General features: G+C 46.2%; 1 protein-coding gene across 2 annotated transcripts in view; it reads right to left on the reverse strand.

Moving 5' to 3' along the window:
- The window catches only part of Pb (homeobox proposcipedia), a 104301-nt gene that overhangs the window by 64552 nt on the left and 22719 nt on the right, over nucleotides 1-17030 (reverse strand). The window lies entirely within an intron of this gene.

The following is a 17030-nucleotide window of genomic DNA, read 5'->3' on the forward strand; positions in this document are numbered from 1 at the left end:
GGTGGAGCCGAAAAGCGAAAAGGCCCGCGTGTCAAGATTTCGGCTCACGTTAAAGGACCCCAGGAGGTCAGAATTTATCAGGAGCCCGGCGCACCTCATATCCCAGTTGTGGCTATGGCACGTTAAACTCCATAACTCGATATCGAATAAAGACCACCCAATAGACGCAGTACAACCTATCAGTTTCAAGTTACGCAAATTTTTCATGTTGTTTTCTATTTCCTGTACCGGTTTCCGGGACCCAAAAGACAAGCCTTTGTGAAGAAAAAGGGGGAGCCGGTGAGTACATTGACGAAAAAAAAACGCTAAGTCAATTTGACAATAGGTCTATTACGACCCACACTAACTTAGCAACGTCTGCGTCTAACCTTTGGGAGTTGTATTAGCTGCCATTACGTCTATGTAATGACAACTAGTTCCTGCGTGAATTTTCGCAAGGATAATTAACTTTTGGGGTTTTTCCAAAGCTTTTCGAAATTCCCATGTCATGGGGAACTTTATCTGGTCAGCGCGGGGGGAGGGTTACACACCAAAGCTATACATAAACTATCTGGCACGCCCTATTGGAGGGCTAGAAATTAGTTTAGGCAACCTGGCATCTTTTACGTGCGCTGAAATATCGACACGCGGACATTTCGTGTTTCGCCTTCGCCAGAAAAAAGGCCGCCGCAGCCGGGGTGGCACCCACGTCCTTCCTTCGGCTCAGCCGTAAAAATCACGACAACACGCCACCGGTCAGGACAACACGCAATAAAGGAACGTGGAACTGGGGGTTAAGGCAAAGTGCACAAAGTTGAGACCACACAGAGGGAGAAGGCGCACACGAATGTGTGAAGAACTTTATAATTTCCTGCTCGCAGTAAAAAGTGCTTTCGCATTGCTAGTAACCCTGCATTGATGTTGAAGGGTGCCTAAAGATCACCAGAGAGGAAGCACCAGAAATAAGAGAAAATGAAGAGACGCTGTTCAGTGATGATGCCTTAATAGGGGACTGCCTCATTAGAAGCCCCAAACGATGTGTACAGAGCGAGAAACATGGTTGTTTAGCGCGGTAAAGACGGGACGATAAGAAAAAACCACTCAGGACTAGCGCTGGTCACCAGTCCCATGTGGTCTTTCTTTATTGTACCGTATTTGCCGCGCTAAGTAACCATGTTTCTCACTTCGAACCAACTAGCCCACATTTATGCGTTGACATGTAGTGCAGAGCGAGAAGCAGGTAACACAATTATTGCTGGTGTTGCACTCCTTTCAAACACAGCGTGTCTATTTTCTAGACTTGAAATAAAATAGATGTGTTGCGCGCATGTTGTATCCGTTTTTTAAGCATCACACCTAAAAACTAGGGGGACTCGGAGAGGTTGGTTTTCAACAGGGGAAGTTGTTTTGTAACTTTACTGCTAGGCAAAACGCAATACAAGGAAGTGACGGCAGCAGCGGAAAAGCATACAAGCTATCATCCATTGAGATAATGTGCGTGCATGCGTGCGTGTGTGCGTGCAACTTTCTTTCAGAGCCTGTGGTAAGATGTCATTACTGAAATCGCGTACCTCACAATTATCGTGATCTGACTTCAGACACTGATAACAATGCAAGGCGGGGCACATCCTACACGTTATAAACAAAAGGCGTGCATCCAATGCGCCTTATCAAGCTTATACAGTATACGTACCCATGCAGTCATTAAGAACACCCAGAGTAAAAAAAAAAAGACGCTTAAAACAATCTCAAGGGAGGGTAGAGATAACGCCAAATGCTCACGACGTCCTTCTTGAGACCAAAAACCATGGCCTATGCGATGATGTCAGCACGCTTTGTAAATAACGAGATGTCGATTTGGGTGGTTAACGGTACAGTACACCGGAGTTCGCTGCATAAAAAAAAAATCGAGCATTTTAGATTAATTCTGTTCGATTTACTTTCAGGCCCCAGTTATTGGGCAGCAGGCTGAAAGTGTAGTCTGTGAGGGTCAGGGGTATACGACGAGTATCTAGCACGTCCCGGCGGGAGCGGCGGACGAAGGAGAGGGGGCTCAGCATCAGGTGCCTCCCGGAGAAGCGCGGAGCGGGGGGCTGATTAATGCACTATGACGAGATAGAAGGGACACGCGTGTTTGAGGACGGCTGTCCCGCGCGTTCATTAATCTTCGCCGCGCCGCCACTTCAATCTTGGCGGCCCCGCTGAATGCTGAGGCCTCTTCCGTAAGCAGGGACTCCGCGGGTTACGCGGGGTGCAACACGGGGACGGGCCACACAGGCTGCTGACACTTATTCGCGATCGGCGAGGGCTACAGCCGCACAATTAGCTGACACTCTCTCTCTCTCTCTCTCTCTCTCTCTCTCTCTCTCTCTCTCTCTCTCTCTCTCTCTCGCCACACAGATACCTACATACATGCATGCATACATGCATATACATACATGCATACATACATACATACATACATGCATGCATGCATGCATACATACATACATGCATACATGCATACATGCATACATACGTACGTACATACATACATACATACATACATACATACATACATACATACATACATACATACATACATACACACACACATACATACGTATGTACGTACATGGATGCGTACGTGAAAGCGTACATGCATACATACATGTATGCATGCATGCATACATACATACACACTAGGGCTGGGCGTCGATTAAACATTTTAATCCGATTAATTGAAGGCTTTAATCGGTTAATTAATCGGTTGATCGGTTGCGTTAGTTGACGAAGAAAATGATACAAATAATATTTTATAATAATTACAAAAATATAATGATAAATATTGTCACTATGCTCCTAGGCCTGTTCGTAGCTTTTTGTAGTGGTTTGAGGGAAGAGAAAGGGAAAGGAAGTGCAGTATGGATATTATTGAGCTCGGTATAGGAGCTCACCTGCATACAGCCCGGCGTGGGGGAAGGGGAGTAGTGGGGTTATGAAAGGATAGAGCAGAAAGAGAGAATAACAACAGGGCCAAGCCAGGCTAGCAAATCAGACATCACAGATGAGCTCAGCAGATCCTCATCTTGGCGCTGATGCGGGCGGGACGCTTATCACCGCATTCGTCACTCGCACTATTTCTAGAATCAGGAACGTTGGTACGCTTCCTAACTGCAGGCGACTTCGATTATTCGTGGCTTACTTACGCCATTGTTGGTTCATATAAGGGGGAAACGGTCCCAGGCAGCACAGGACTGTTCGGCCTAAAACAGGCCGGTGTACTTTGGCCGGTGATTTTCTGTCCGGCCGTTTTCCGGCAGCCATGTTCGGCCCATGTCCAAATGTGGGCCTTTTGGCCGTATACGGCCGTACTCCCATGGCTGTTCAACGGCCAGTGTCCGTCGGCCAGTCGACCGGCTTACGGTCATACGGCCAGATTCCAGCCGTAGGGCTCCGGCCATTCTAAAGACACCCGTGTACGGCCGAAGTACGTCCGCCGGAGGACAGCCGAGATGCGGTCGTCGGACTCCAGCCGGACTACAGCTACCGGAAATACGGCCGTGCTACGGGCATTGGAGTTCAGCCACAGTACGTTAGCTGTACTGAGGCCGGTCACTGCATGTCGCGCAAGCAGATGACTCATTCGCGCAGTGCAGAATCAGCACAAACCCAGAATTTTGGGTCCAATGCAGCCACATCAAATTGAGCTCGCGCGCAGCCACCAGCCGTCAAGCTTTCAGCGCAGCCTTGCTTAATTACCAGCCTCAGTTGACAGCAAAATTCTTTTATTAAACAGTGCTCACAAATTGTCGTTCCTTTAGTTGCTGTGCCTCATTTACTGCCGAACACAGAAAATATTCAGTTCTTTGTAGAGCTTGAATAGATGTATTGTCCAGGTCCTGATATCCTCTGTGGGGCGGCTTACCTGTAATAAACGGGGAAAGAGGAGGGGGGGGGGGGGGGGGCGGCGGAGGGCGCATACTTTAGTGGGTTGAATTTCAGAGAGATAAATTGCGCCGCTTTTAGCCAATTTCTTTTAGGGCAATATTCCGGAACACTTTCATGCTATGACTACATAAACTATTTTTATAACAGTTGCTTGACCAATTTTGATGTATATAAAACCGGCGTGAATGCCTTTACGAAGCGTTTTGGTTCTCAACAAAACACTCAGCAGCATTTAATATAACTCCTTCACAAAAAAGTATGTCCAGTTTTTGCCCATTTTTCTTGCAAAGACATTTTCTACTCGATCAACTTTTCTGATGGTCTTGCGCAGGGCTGATCATAAGAAGGAGCGAACAGGTACTTTCATTTTCAATCTATTTTAATTTTGTTTTCATGAGTATACGTCCACACCACTTAATAGTCCAAAAGAGCTTAATTTTCTTCTAATGTCATACTACGTTCAAGAAATTCTAGACGCGTCGCGAATGACGCCCTGCTTCAGGTGGCTGCAGTTGTATCCCTTTCTGTTCGCGCAAGGAAAGGCGTAAAATTAGAGTTACATAATTTGTTTCAAACCAATAACATAGCAATGGTAGCATGCATACAGGAAACCTTCCATACTGCAACGAATAGGGCAATAAATATTTTATTGGTCAAGGTTGAATGCGTAGGGTTCTCAACCCGTCGGAGGCAAACTTGCGCCTCTGGAAGTTTATTTATTTATTTATTTATTTATTTATTTATTTGTATATTTATTCATTTTTATTCATTTATTTATTCATTGTTTTATTTATTTATTTATTTATTTTATTTATTTATTTGATGCATGCTTGCCTTTGCATGCATTACAGAAGGGAGATACATAACACTAAGCATTAAATATGAGACAAAATAACAAAATAATTTTACAAAGCGCGCTGAAAATCGTCAATATAAACAGTTAATGCAATCATACGTCGAAGATAATTACACTGCAGTATTGATGTAAAATAAAATGAATCGCGCAAGGCGTCACCTTTAAAGGAAAGTTAATAATTTGCTTTAAGCTAGCGGTCCCACTTTGCGATATGTAGAATGGCGCTTGGACATACTTCTCCCCTTCTACAACAGTTTTCGAATGATAGGTATTACGAAAAAAGTCCAACCTGTGGTTTCGTCTGTGATCTTTCACGTCCTGCCATTTCAGTTTACTTTTACTTTCTCTCATGCTAAGTTGAGCGTGCCAATTACCTAATACGAATCGCACTGACATATTCTGAATGTTTTCGAGCGTATCAACGAGCTTTTGGTGTATGGATCCACGAAAACACATGCGTACTCTAAGATTGAGCGCACATGAGTGAAATACGGTTGTTCTTTTCAGTTAGATGGAGGTTCACTGAAATTTCGTCTCAGAAAGCCAAAAACATATGCAGCCGTAACTTTTATGGTGTGAACCTGCCTATTTGACCTCTAACCACTCCCTAAATAAACTCCTAGGTATTTATATTCCTCGGCCGTTGTCACAGCAGCATAATTTACGGTATACGTATCCAATTGGAATGAAGGTTTTCTTGTAAAGGTGCCGTTAACACACTGCTTAACATCCAAAAACTTTTCTGAATCAGCACACCAGGATGTTATTAAATTCGAATAAAGCTGCAGGTATACGGAATCACGTTCATTCGCTATAGTCCGGTTAACTACACAGTACTTTTGAACAAAGCTATAGGGCCAATAGTAATAACAATGCAAAAATCGATTCATTCAGTTCATAGGATGAAATGAACTACGCAGAAGGTGATGTGCAACACCATCATTTGCTTTTTTGCAGTCCAAGAATATACAGTCAACCACTTTAAGCTTATCTATTGGAAGAGCCAAATCGTGCGTGAACTCAACAATCTGCGTTGAGCAAGAAAATCCTGACAAAATCCGTGTTTGCTAGGATGCTGGCGATTATGTTTACCCAAATGAGTCATATCCCAAGAGTAGCTGAGCTCACCTTCAAACATCGGAACTAAATTAACAGCTAGGCTTCGTCAGTGACAAGGCTCTGTTGTTATCGCAAATTTAAAATAATTTTTTTTCTAAATAGGCAGTCGTAAAATCCCCTGAAGTAACATAGTGCAGGGCATGAAGTTGATGCTACCAATGCACGAGCGAGTCTCTTCTACGTTTATCACCAACAACATAGTGCAACATTGCTTGTCGCAGTTTAATTGTAAGCAGAATAACTTGCGCTTTTGCTCGCACTTGCCTTTCTTTGGTGGGGAGTCCTTGACATGGTGGCGGTTTAGCTCCTGCGTGGTGGCCGCTTGCTCGACGCTCTTGAAGGCCAGTTATTTTGGTGAACCATCTCCATCTCGGATCGGACATCTCTGGCGGGTCGATGTCTCCAATGCTCTCCATTTCTTGAGCGGGCGAATAGCCTAGAGCTAATGCGTCGACGAAGCCGGCGGCCGAGGCGTGGTAGCGGCGATGACTGGCGAGGCTTAGCTCACCCGTCGGTGTGGCACAGTCTTCTTGTGGCAATAAATGACATTTCGATGGCCTAAAAGGTTCCCTGCTAATGTCCAGTGAGTCCTTGCACCTTGCCCGTTCACCGAGAACACTCATTACTGTTTGACAAACGATGTTCGTTCATTTAAAACGTAGAAACACGGAGCCGATGAAAAACGCGTCCCCGTCGTTCGGCTCCCTAACGGCTTTTTCTCCCCCCAGAAAAAGACCGGTCGGTCTCCTTCCAAACACGTCTGTGCATGAATTCTCGGCGCCCAGGCGCGAGCCGTTGTTCGGCTGTATGCCGTTTGCCGAAAAAATGACGTATAACCAGATACCTTACGTAGGCCGGTCTCCTCTTGAACACCGGTTGCCAAATATTCTGTGGCCATTCGCTTGCCGTAATTCGGCCGAGGACAGCTAACCGAATGAAAAACGTATATTCTGGGGCCGTACGTCCGCCGGACGCGCGGTTCGCCGTTGAAACAACGAATGCACGGCAGCCGCGCTCCGGCCGGTCTCCTTTCGAACACCAACTGCCGCAAGAATACGCATATTCTGTGGCCGGTCGCTTGCCGTGCTTCGGCCGATTACCGCTTCCCGAAGAAAAAACGGATGCCCTAAGGCCGTACTTCGGCCGTTCTCTTTCTCAACATCGGCAGCCGTAAGAGAACTCAATATCTGGCAGCCGGTTAGCTGCCGTTGTACGTCCGGACACGGGCGGACGGAAAAATGCCGAAGCGCTGGTTGCCGAGTGTTGGCCGTTCAACGCATGATCAGTGGCTGCCAGAACCTGGATGCTGGCCGGACATGCCAGAAAGCGGCCATAGACGGGCCGGTCTTGGGGCACACTTTCTGTGCCGCCTGGGGTGGGAATGCCCGCTCGCCGTTTTTTGTACAGTGTTTATTTGTATTCAGAGTGTCCATCTTCCCGTCTGTCTTCAATATGAGCTTGCGGTTTTATTTACTATTATCTCTGAGCATGCTTGCATCGTTTTTTGCCATGAAGTAAGGCAGGTTATTAGAGCGCGAAAATGAATCTCAACGTGCTTGCGCACAATTTACCATGACACCCTTGTTTCATTTCGATCACGTGACTTCAACCGATTAAACGATTAAAAAATTAATCGAGACTAAAGCATTAATCGATTAATCGGAAAGTTAATCGATCAATCGCCCACCCCTAATACATACGCATGCATGCGTGCATGCCTGCATGCACACGTACATACGTTAATGGATGCATCCATCCATACACACAACATACGTTAATGCATGCATGCATGCAGGCATATGTTAGCCAGTTCGGCTTGCACATACTACATACATACTCACAAAAGCTTACTAACATTTTGGTGTCTGTGTGTGTTTGCATGAATACTTGGCAGGGGAGCTGTATATGCCTCGAGTACGCTAAGATTTCCACTTGGTGTGTTTACCCGAATGATGCACTGACATAATTTTCTCGACATTCAGCCCATGGCTTCCAGGGGTAAAAAAAAACAAAAATCATTCCATCACCCGAGGTTCTCTCTCTTTCATCAACGAGGAACGTGATTTCGACAGATGGTGCAGTTTCCTCAGGCGGACAGTTTACGCGGAAAAGTTGCAGCGAGGGCGGGTCCGGCGTGTTAAGGCCAACCACTTTACAGAAGCGTCTCGAAAGTGTGCCGCTCGTATATGCGCGGCGTATATACGTTGGCCGCCATTGTCGGGGCTCGTCGAGCGCCCACGCTGTCGTTGCACCGTAGGCTGTAAAGTGCTTCGCGTGCGCCAGTAAATCTTTTCGGTTTGTTGTATATACAGTAGCACGATTACGATTCCAGTTGATATTGCGGCGACTGTAAGTAATCCTCCATTACAAGCTTCTGAATTTCGACTTCGCGGCGGCACACGAAAAAGCTCCGGTTCATAAAATTACGAAATATGACCATAAATCTGAAATACTATAGTAAGGTTGCGCTATCTACAATGAATGCTATACACGGACCTATTAACACCTCAACATGAAGTTTACGTTTGTTAACAAGAAAAAGCAGCCTTAAGTTAACATCACGGTTACTTGCAATTATGTGATGATAATGGTGGTGATGCTCGTCGAAATGCCGTGCTCAAGACGTATCGGCCAATACGCAGTGTTATTGCGGCTGTGGAACTCCGTGGGAAAAGCGTTGGTGAAGAAGGGGTAAGTTTAGGGCTGGGCGTCGGCTCAAAAGTTTAATCCGATTAATCGGCAGGCTTTAATCGGTTAATCGATAGGTTAATCCTTTGCGTAGGTTTGTGAAGGAAAGTGGAAGACATTTTAATAAAGTGAGTAATAATATTAGAATAAACTAATATCAATATGCTTCTAGGCTTGTTCTCAAACAATCCACGTGAGGTAAGCAGATCATCGTCTTAACGCTTATGGGCCCGGAGGCTTATCCCACGTTCGTAATTCGCACTATTTATTGAATTGGGGTTATCGGCACTCGGTGTAATGGCAGGAGGCACCGACGCATCACGGTTTACTTACGCAAGATCCACTCCATGCAAGGATAATGCGATATGAGTGCCAGCTCGCAGTTTTTTTTTTTTTTTATCGTTCACATTGTATTAGGAATAGCCGTTTTCCGGTCTACGTTGGCTATCACCTCGCGGTTGTCATCACTATAACATCTGAGCATACTTGCATCGTTTCTGCTGCGACGTAAGGCTTGTGATTCGAACACGAGTATAAGCCTCGACATACTTGCGCAGAATTTTAACATGACACTCATTATTCATGTCACTCACACGACGTCAGCCGATTATCCTGTTAAGACTGAATTATTATTCGATTAGTCGGAAAGTTAATCGATCAAGGTCCAACCTCTAATAATGTTAAATACGTATTTGTCAACGAAGAATTCGACCAACCAAAACACAACTAAAGTAGACCCCCGTGTATTCGTTCATCTTCGATACGTTTTTGCACTGGTATATGCTACACTCTGAGTCAATCCTGAGGGTTAGTTTCACCTCAATTCACTCGACTGACGGATTCATTGTGACTTGAATCAAAAGTGTGTTGGTGCTGTGGCCTCAAGCAATGCAAACACAACGTTCTGCAGTGAGCAGTGCCACAGAGCAGGTCACATTTTCGGGTGAAATGCTATGCGCCGTGTTAACGTCATTCGCCGGCCTTGTTTTTTTAGCGGCATGCCATGGGTTTCTCAATGGAGTGCATTGGGTAAACTTCAATCGTAATTTTGAGCCATAGTTGCCTTTGTATCATCAGTAACCCTGTCGGAAGCTGAGGTCATCAGTCGTTACGTTTTCCAGAACATAGATTCGGAAAACGTATCGCACAATAGTCTACTGTTTGTTTGCCTTTCCTGTCGAACGATTACATTCGACTTGACAGGTTTAGGCAGTGACGTATTACGTATACTGATGTCACGTTGCCTTTACAGAACGGAGCCCTCTGCTGCTTTTGGGGGCTAATCAGCAAACGAATGTAAGCTATTTCATGCACGCCGTAAACTACCCACTTATTACTCACAATCTTTCATGCAGGCCTACATAGCGCAATAATAATTACAATTCAACCCTAGTTTCTTCGAATACTGCGTGTTTTTTTAATTTTTTTTTCTTGTTGCAACCGGTACAGTTGCACCATTTCGGCAAGGGTTAGTGCTCTTTATCGCAGAGTGAAAAGAAAATAAAAGGAGGCAAGAACTCTCCGCCGCCGCAGCGGCGTCATCTTTTTCCAAGAACGAGTTTGGCGGCTGTGCGCAGGCGGATCTTCGCGGCTACGGAGACGCCCCTCCGCCGGAGGAGCTTGCGAGTGCGCCCGTCTCCGAAGGTCCAACGGACTGGGTTGCATGTGCACCCCTGGACTGGCGGTGCGCTTGTCCTCTCATGGCAGCAGGCACCGCCACGGTGGCTGAGCGTCGCGCTCGACAACGCGTGTTCGACCACGGCCGCGGCGGCCTGTTCATCGATGGCTGTGAAAAATGAGAACTCCCGTGTGTCCAGATTCTAGTGCATAATCCCACACCACAGCAAAGCGAGGATGAGTTCCCTCTACTGCCGTGACACCACAACGGATGGACAAAGTTAATAAAGTTAGGGGAGTTGGTTCGCAATTTGGTAAAAAAATAAAGGAAGCTCACACTAACGCATAAGACTGGAAAGTATACGCAACCTTCACGACCATCACCACGATTTAAGTCCACGATTACAGCCGATTTGCTTCTTCTTCGCTGCCCTAACAACCTTTACTCCATCATGGTTGCTGTAACTGAGCTTCCTTCATTTTTTTGAAAGTGATAATCATTGGACATCACCTTGGAGGGCCGTACGCTATGACGTGTCTTTCTCGTTCCGGGCAACTGTTGCCACGATTACGGCGAACGCTGGAGTAGTGTTTTTTTATCTCGGCCAATCTTCCTAAGTGGGTATATGGCTTGACAAACGTGTGCCGCGGACGCTGGGTGGTCGCCGCAAAACACGCACTCGCAATCGCTTGGCATTTTTTTGGTTTTTAAACGGCCGCGGGCTTGGTTTTTTAACTCCCGGTCACCGCGAGGCACGTGATCTCGTGCGCGCGCTGACGTGCGCTGAGCATTTTCTCGGTATTTTTAACTGCAGAGAACAAACTCTAACGATTTGCTAAAAAAAGCACAAAGAATAGATACAACACATAGACAGGCCTGGCGCTCTGTTATAACTCTGCTTATTCTGGGAAAAAAATAAGTCCCGTCAAAACTATAGCCCTGTTTATTCTTAGTCTGACTGTGTTCTGTATCTATTTCTCCAGCTTTTTTTTTTTTCGGAAGCTGCACAAGCACTGGTATACAAGTCCTTTCTTGCCCGATGTAGTGGGAGCTGTTCTACCGATCGCAACCAGTGCCCGCCACCGTGCTTACACAAAGATTAAACCTACACCATCGTATACAGTTGGGCTCGTCAGCGGTATCCGGAAGCTGTATTTTTGGGCTAGGAATTAGGAGTTGGCCATTCAACGGCCGTATTCAAGCTTATATGGAGGCAAAATTTATAAGCAGCCTTGTAAACAAGGTTACGGCGTGGGTCAAAAGAATATGGTAGTGTAATGTAAGCCGCCTTCGTCGACAGTGACTAGCAATTGTTTCGAGAAGGCGACCGTAACTTCTTAATGTAATTTTCCCGCTCTGTGCATCACAGCGCGTTTGGCCAGCTAGTGCGTTTTTACAGTGCTGGATTCAGTTTAGAAACTCGATCATGTTAATTGTTTTGTTGGGTAACTGACAGCAACTACCTGACTTCGAAGAGGTAGAAGTGGCCGTAGCCGAGTATCTGTTCACTTTGCCACAAATGTCGTCGAAAGACCATATATTTCTCCCCCCTACCTCCCCGCCACCTAAATGCTTGTCTTCTCTCCACGCCCACCTCTCACGTTCATCACCTTCCGTCTCACTCCTTCCACGGCAAACAACGGTGGAGGTTCGCTTAAGTCAATTCAATTTTCCCGCGTTCCGCTGCTCGCGCGCCACGTATTGGAACCTTTTGCCATTGTAGGATTTGAAATGCCACCACAAGGTCTAGGCTCGGACGCGAGCTCTATTTGTATTTTTGTTTCAGGATATTATTTTCAACGCGTATTTTTGACGTGATATCGTAAATATCAAGCGCGCATCTATTTTAGATTAAAAGAACGCTGCCAAGTCCCACTTATGTATTCCTGTTTTGCCAGCCCCATCCTGCTTAGTACATTCGAGGCATTTCTGTTACAGTGGAACTTCGTCATTTGGCTTTTGTATACGGACCGCTAAATTTCGACCTGATAATAGGTAGGCGAAAAAAAAAAACAAGAATTATGTAAAGTGCAAATCAATAACTTTCGCTGTCTAACTTACAAAATTAGGTCAATCCATGAAACTAAATTCAACGAAGGCTATATTCGGCTTTAGCCACCGTGCCCTCTTGCCACGTCCAAGACAATGACGAAGAATTCGGCTGACACGGTATAAACCATGCATTTTTTTATATATCCTAGAAACGTTGGTGTTGTTGGGCGTTGTTTGTTGTACACCGCAAGAAGAAAAAGGGAGGGGAATGCAGGGGGAAGGGGCCTAACCGCAACTTAGTAAAATTTCCTTCTGTGCGTGGCATTATGCGCAACAAAAAACACGAACGGTGATGAGAAAATAGACAGGACAGGCGCTAACTTCCGACAGTTGGAAGTCCGCGCCTGTCCTGCCTATTTTGTGTTCGCCGTCCGTGTTTCTCGTCGCTCACACCACAATGGGAACCCTGCAGCGGTCGGTGGCGACGTGTTTACACGCTCCATGCCTTCGTTCAAAAGTAGCCTTTTTTAAGCGGCCGGCGCCGCGATTGTCCCGACTTTTGTTAGGATCAAGCCTTTGTTTCGGCCAAGGTTTTCCACGGATACTGAATACTATAAGCTCGTGTGAATGGAGGGCAGCGTCTACTCCAGCTATGACTGCGCACTCTTCCACGGCGGCGGCGGCGACGTCAGCCGTCCTCAGCTTCAAGTCGTCGGCGGCACGACTGGTTTTCACGATTGCGACAACTCTGCCTTCGCGGCGTCGCTTGCTCAAACAAAGGCGACGCGTGCTTATGCAACCGCAACCGCACCAGCTCGTAATGACGGCAGACTACGCCCCCAGAAGGACGCGCGCAGAAAAGAATGGCATGCGCCGAAATAAACACTCTAAACAAAATATTCCCCATAACCTTAAAAGGAGACGGTGGCGCCGTGTCGAGGTACACAAGACACGAAACGTATAGTCACCATGCCACGTCGACCTCGGGATCGCGCGCCAGCAAAACAAGAGCGTTTTTACCTTGAAATCGATGGTTGGCGTGTTTGCGCTGCGCTGCTGTTCGTGCATTAGTTTACCCTGTGGAGCTCGGAACGCCCAGGACGACCAGCGCTCACGGCCCCGTGTGCGCATCCGGGAACTCGGACTCGGTGCGCTCGGCAAACACGACTTTGGTTCGTGCGTTGAAAGAGAACAGCCTACTTCTGGCGGCGTCGCCGTTCTAATGAACGGTGCACGTGTCCGTAATAACAGCAATCGTTTCGAGCGGCGAAATACATGTTATAAGCGAGGGGAACGCATCGCACACGATGAGAGACGAACAATTGGCAGAGGTGAATCACCTACAACTGAAGCGAGTGGTCTAAACAGTTGTCTCGTAAAGGGGGAAAAAAAAAGTTGTGGCTGCTCTGAGTAAGCCCTTGGTTGGTCCTCTCAGCAAACTATGCGGATGCACATACCGCCCGTATTTCCACGGTGTGTCCACCGCTTCCTTCAGCCTTGCGTCGACCTGTTTATGAGATGTTCAGTTCTTCCTTATACGAATCAACAGGCCCAGCCAACCCCTGGTGTTATAGATCTGCGAGTGGAGTTATCAGATACAAGCTGGCATGGCGTTATCGCGGAAAATTAGATGCGGTTAGAGAAGTCATGCATTGCGTCAGTACCATGATATCTCACGCGACACGAATGCAAACAATGTTTTTCAGCTAGAAATGGAGGGTCCAGGGGACAAAATGCAGATAAGAAATTCCAGAAAAAGTTTTTTTTTGTTGTTGTTGTAACGGCCTTAAAAATGCGTTACATTTTTTGCCAGGCGAGAAAAGTGAAAATTGTGTTCATATATATATATATATATATATATATATATATATATATATATATATATATATATATATATATATATATATATATATATGCATCTTTGTGAAATACAAAAGCGGCGCTCCGACAACGGCGAAAGTCAACGAAGAAATGGTCCAGACATGTAAGGGGTCCTGGCTAACGCATCTCTGGCGCTCGAAGGTTGCGCGAAATGGAACCCCGCCCCCCCAGGCCCAATGATAGGCGCCGGCGAGGGTCGCCGAGAAAACGAAGACGCTCTTGACGACGGCGATTCAGAACCGAGCAAGCAGTGCATTCCAAATTGTGTCTCCTGCTCATTGGTATTTAGCGGGCTTTTGGAAAAACCACGTATGATGACCGGGATTACCAATTCAAGCTTATTTACGTGATACAATCGAGACAGAGGGAGCGTAACTTAGCCCACAAGTCTATAGCGCTTCCATCTTAAGCAGAGAAATCCCAGCCGCTAGCGCGGCTGACCACTTCAGTTTCTGTTATATCTGTCCCTCTTTCTCTCTCCATACAAGAACATGCACACACGCCAAAGCACGCAAACCACGCGCATGCAACATATATTAGTGTCATAACGGGTTAACAGCGCACAAAGACGACGAAACACAAGGAAGAGATGACAAGACGAGCGCTGAACTACAACTGATTTTTTATTTCGCCATGAAAGACGTATAAACCAAGACACATCCAATAACAAGGCCCAAAAAAATATGACAAACACTTATCTCGCGCCCCGCCTTCTACGCTCGTTGCTCCAGATACTGTTTTGCTTTTTTCTGAGAGTGCAACAGATGGCCTGCTGACGCAGTTTTCATCAAGACGTTCAATCTCGAGTGCCTCGATAACCTCTCGCATATGCCTGTCCTTTCCTTTTACAATCACTGAGCACCCCCCGAACAGCGGCACGCAGGCACAATATTTGCAGTGCGCAGCTAGGTGGCCCGAAACAGCCGTCTTTCCTACGAGGTTTTTATGCTCCCTCAGCCTGCGTTAAGGCATCTACCCGTCTGGCCGACATAGGTTTTTACACAATCCAATCCAATCCAGAATATATTAGAGTGCCGGAATTGAGGGTCAGTATGGAAAAGCACAGTGTCAAACTTCGTTTCTGCATTTTTTTTAAATGAGGCATCAAGGGTTAGCGCCAATAACCGAGGAATAGCTGGCTTGCTCTCAGTGCTTGAATTTTTAATGGCTATGCCTATAAGTCCCACGTGCACGGCCAGATTCCGCGGAGAATATTTAGTCAGGTCATTGGGAGAACTCATCTTGATGCCCTATGTTTGCTAGGGCTGGGCGTCGGTTAAAAAATAACCCGATTAATCGACAGACTTTAATTGGTTAATTGATCGAATAATCGGTTGCATTGGTTATCCGAAAAATACAAAAAATAATATTTTAATGACAGTCATAGCAATATAATAATCAAAATAATATCAATATGCTCCTCGGCCTCGTAAGACATTCCAGATAAAGCAAGCAAATCATCATTATGGCGCTGCTGAGGGTGGGTCGCTTATTACCGCGTTCATCACTCGCATCAGGGACATCGACTCTCGCCGTCATTGCAAAGTGTCAATTAATCGTAATTTATTTACGCCAGAGTTGGTTTATAGAACGAGAAAACAGTGTGAGTTATCGCTCGTGGTTTCTTGTGCGGCGTATAATTTTATTAAAAACAGCCATTTTCCCGTCTCTCCTGGCTATCAGCTTGCGGTTTTAGTCACTATCATCTCTGGGTGTATATACATTGTTTTCTGTTGTGACGTAAGCTGGTTATTTCAGTATGAACATGATCCTCAACACGCTTGCGCACAATTTCAACATGTAGCTCTTGTTTCCTTTTGCTCACATGACGGCAACCGATTAACCCGTTAAAAATTAATCGCAATTAAAGCATTAGTCGCAAGGTTAATCGGTCAGTCGCCCAGCCCTTAATGTTTACATGTGCATTGAGGAGATAAGACGCTAAATTTAATCTTCTCGGCGGTATTGTTTATAAAAGCGTAGCTTTTTGGCTCACTGATGGCGTATGTCGCGCCGGAAACGCAATGCAGGAAAGCCAACTTTCTTTGATGATACTGATAATCGTGGGTGAAGTGGAAAAAGAGAAAACGCCACCCGTTATCGGAATCGAGCCTGGGTCCCCCACGTAATGAAGCCGACGTCTATTCCGTTCCGTTGCTCCATCCCCATACTGTCGAAGCAGTTTGGATTTGGAGATGGGTGCACGGACGTGCAAAATTGGAAAATTTCTTCTTCTTTTGTGTTTAACGCGCCGACGCAACGCAGGCGATGAGGCGCGCCGTAGTGGAGGGCTCCGGATTAATTTTGACCACCTGGGGATCTTTATCGTGCGCCAAAATCTCGTACACACGGGCGTTTTTGCTTTTCGCCTTCATCAGAAAAGCGGCCGCCGCGGCCGGGAATCGAACCCGCGACCTCGTGAAAAAAATTAGAAAATTCATTCACCCCGCTATCTAACGACAGCGATGGTTGACCGCGAGGCTTTCTTCGTGAGAAATCAGATAATGAAAGGTAAAAGTCATAGCCGCTGCGATCAAGGGTCTAAACTGCGTGCGAGTATGAGTCAAAGCTCAACGAGTCAGAGTCCAAGCCGTCTGCGAGCCTCCAAACTCAGGCGACAACCAAGGAATACCTCACAAGAAAGCTTCGCGTTCAGCCATCGTCGTCGTTAGATGGAGGGTTGCATGATTTTTCCTCACGAAAGGGATATTTCTGACCTTTCCTTTTCCGTTCTCTCGCTCTCTCTCTCTCTAAATATCATTGCTTAGAAGGCGTACAAGAACGAGTGCTGAAAGCGGCCACTCGGTTGCAATCATACGTTTGAAAAGAAAGTATACGCTGGATATAGGAACCTGAGTTGGATCTCGCAGCGAGAGTGAGGGGTGTGAAAAAAGCACTGCGAGAAAGCTAACTTTACATTATTGCGGAAAAGCCAACTTTATCGCCAAAGCTAACTAAATCAGTCAA

The sequence above is a fragment of the Haemaphysalis longicornis genome, unplaced genomic scaffold (assembly GCF_048455015.1).
Source record: "Haemaphysalis longicornis isolate Haplotype H1 unplaced genomic scaffold, Haemaphysalis longicornis Haplotype H1 scaffold_4, whole genome shotgun sequence".
NCBI lineage: Eukaryota > Metazoa > Arthropoda > Arachnida > Ixodida > Ixodidae > Haemaphysalis > Haemaphysalis longicornis.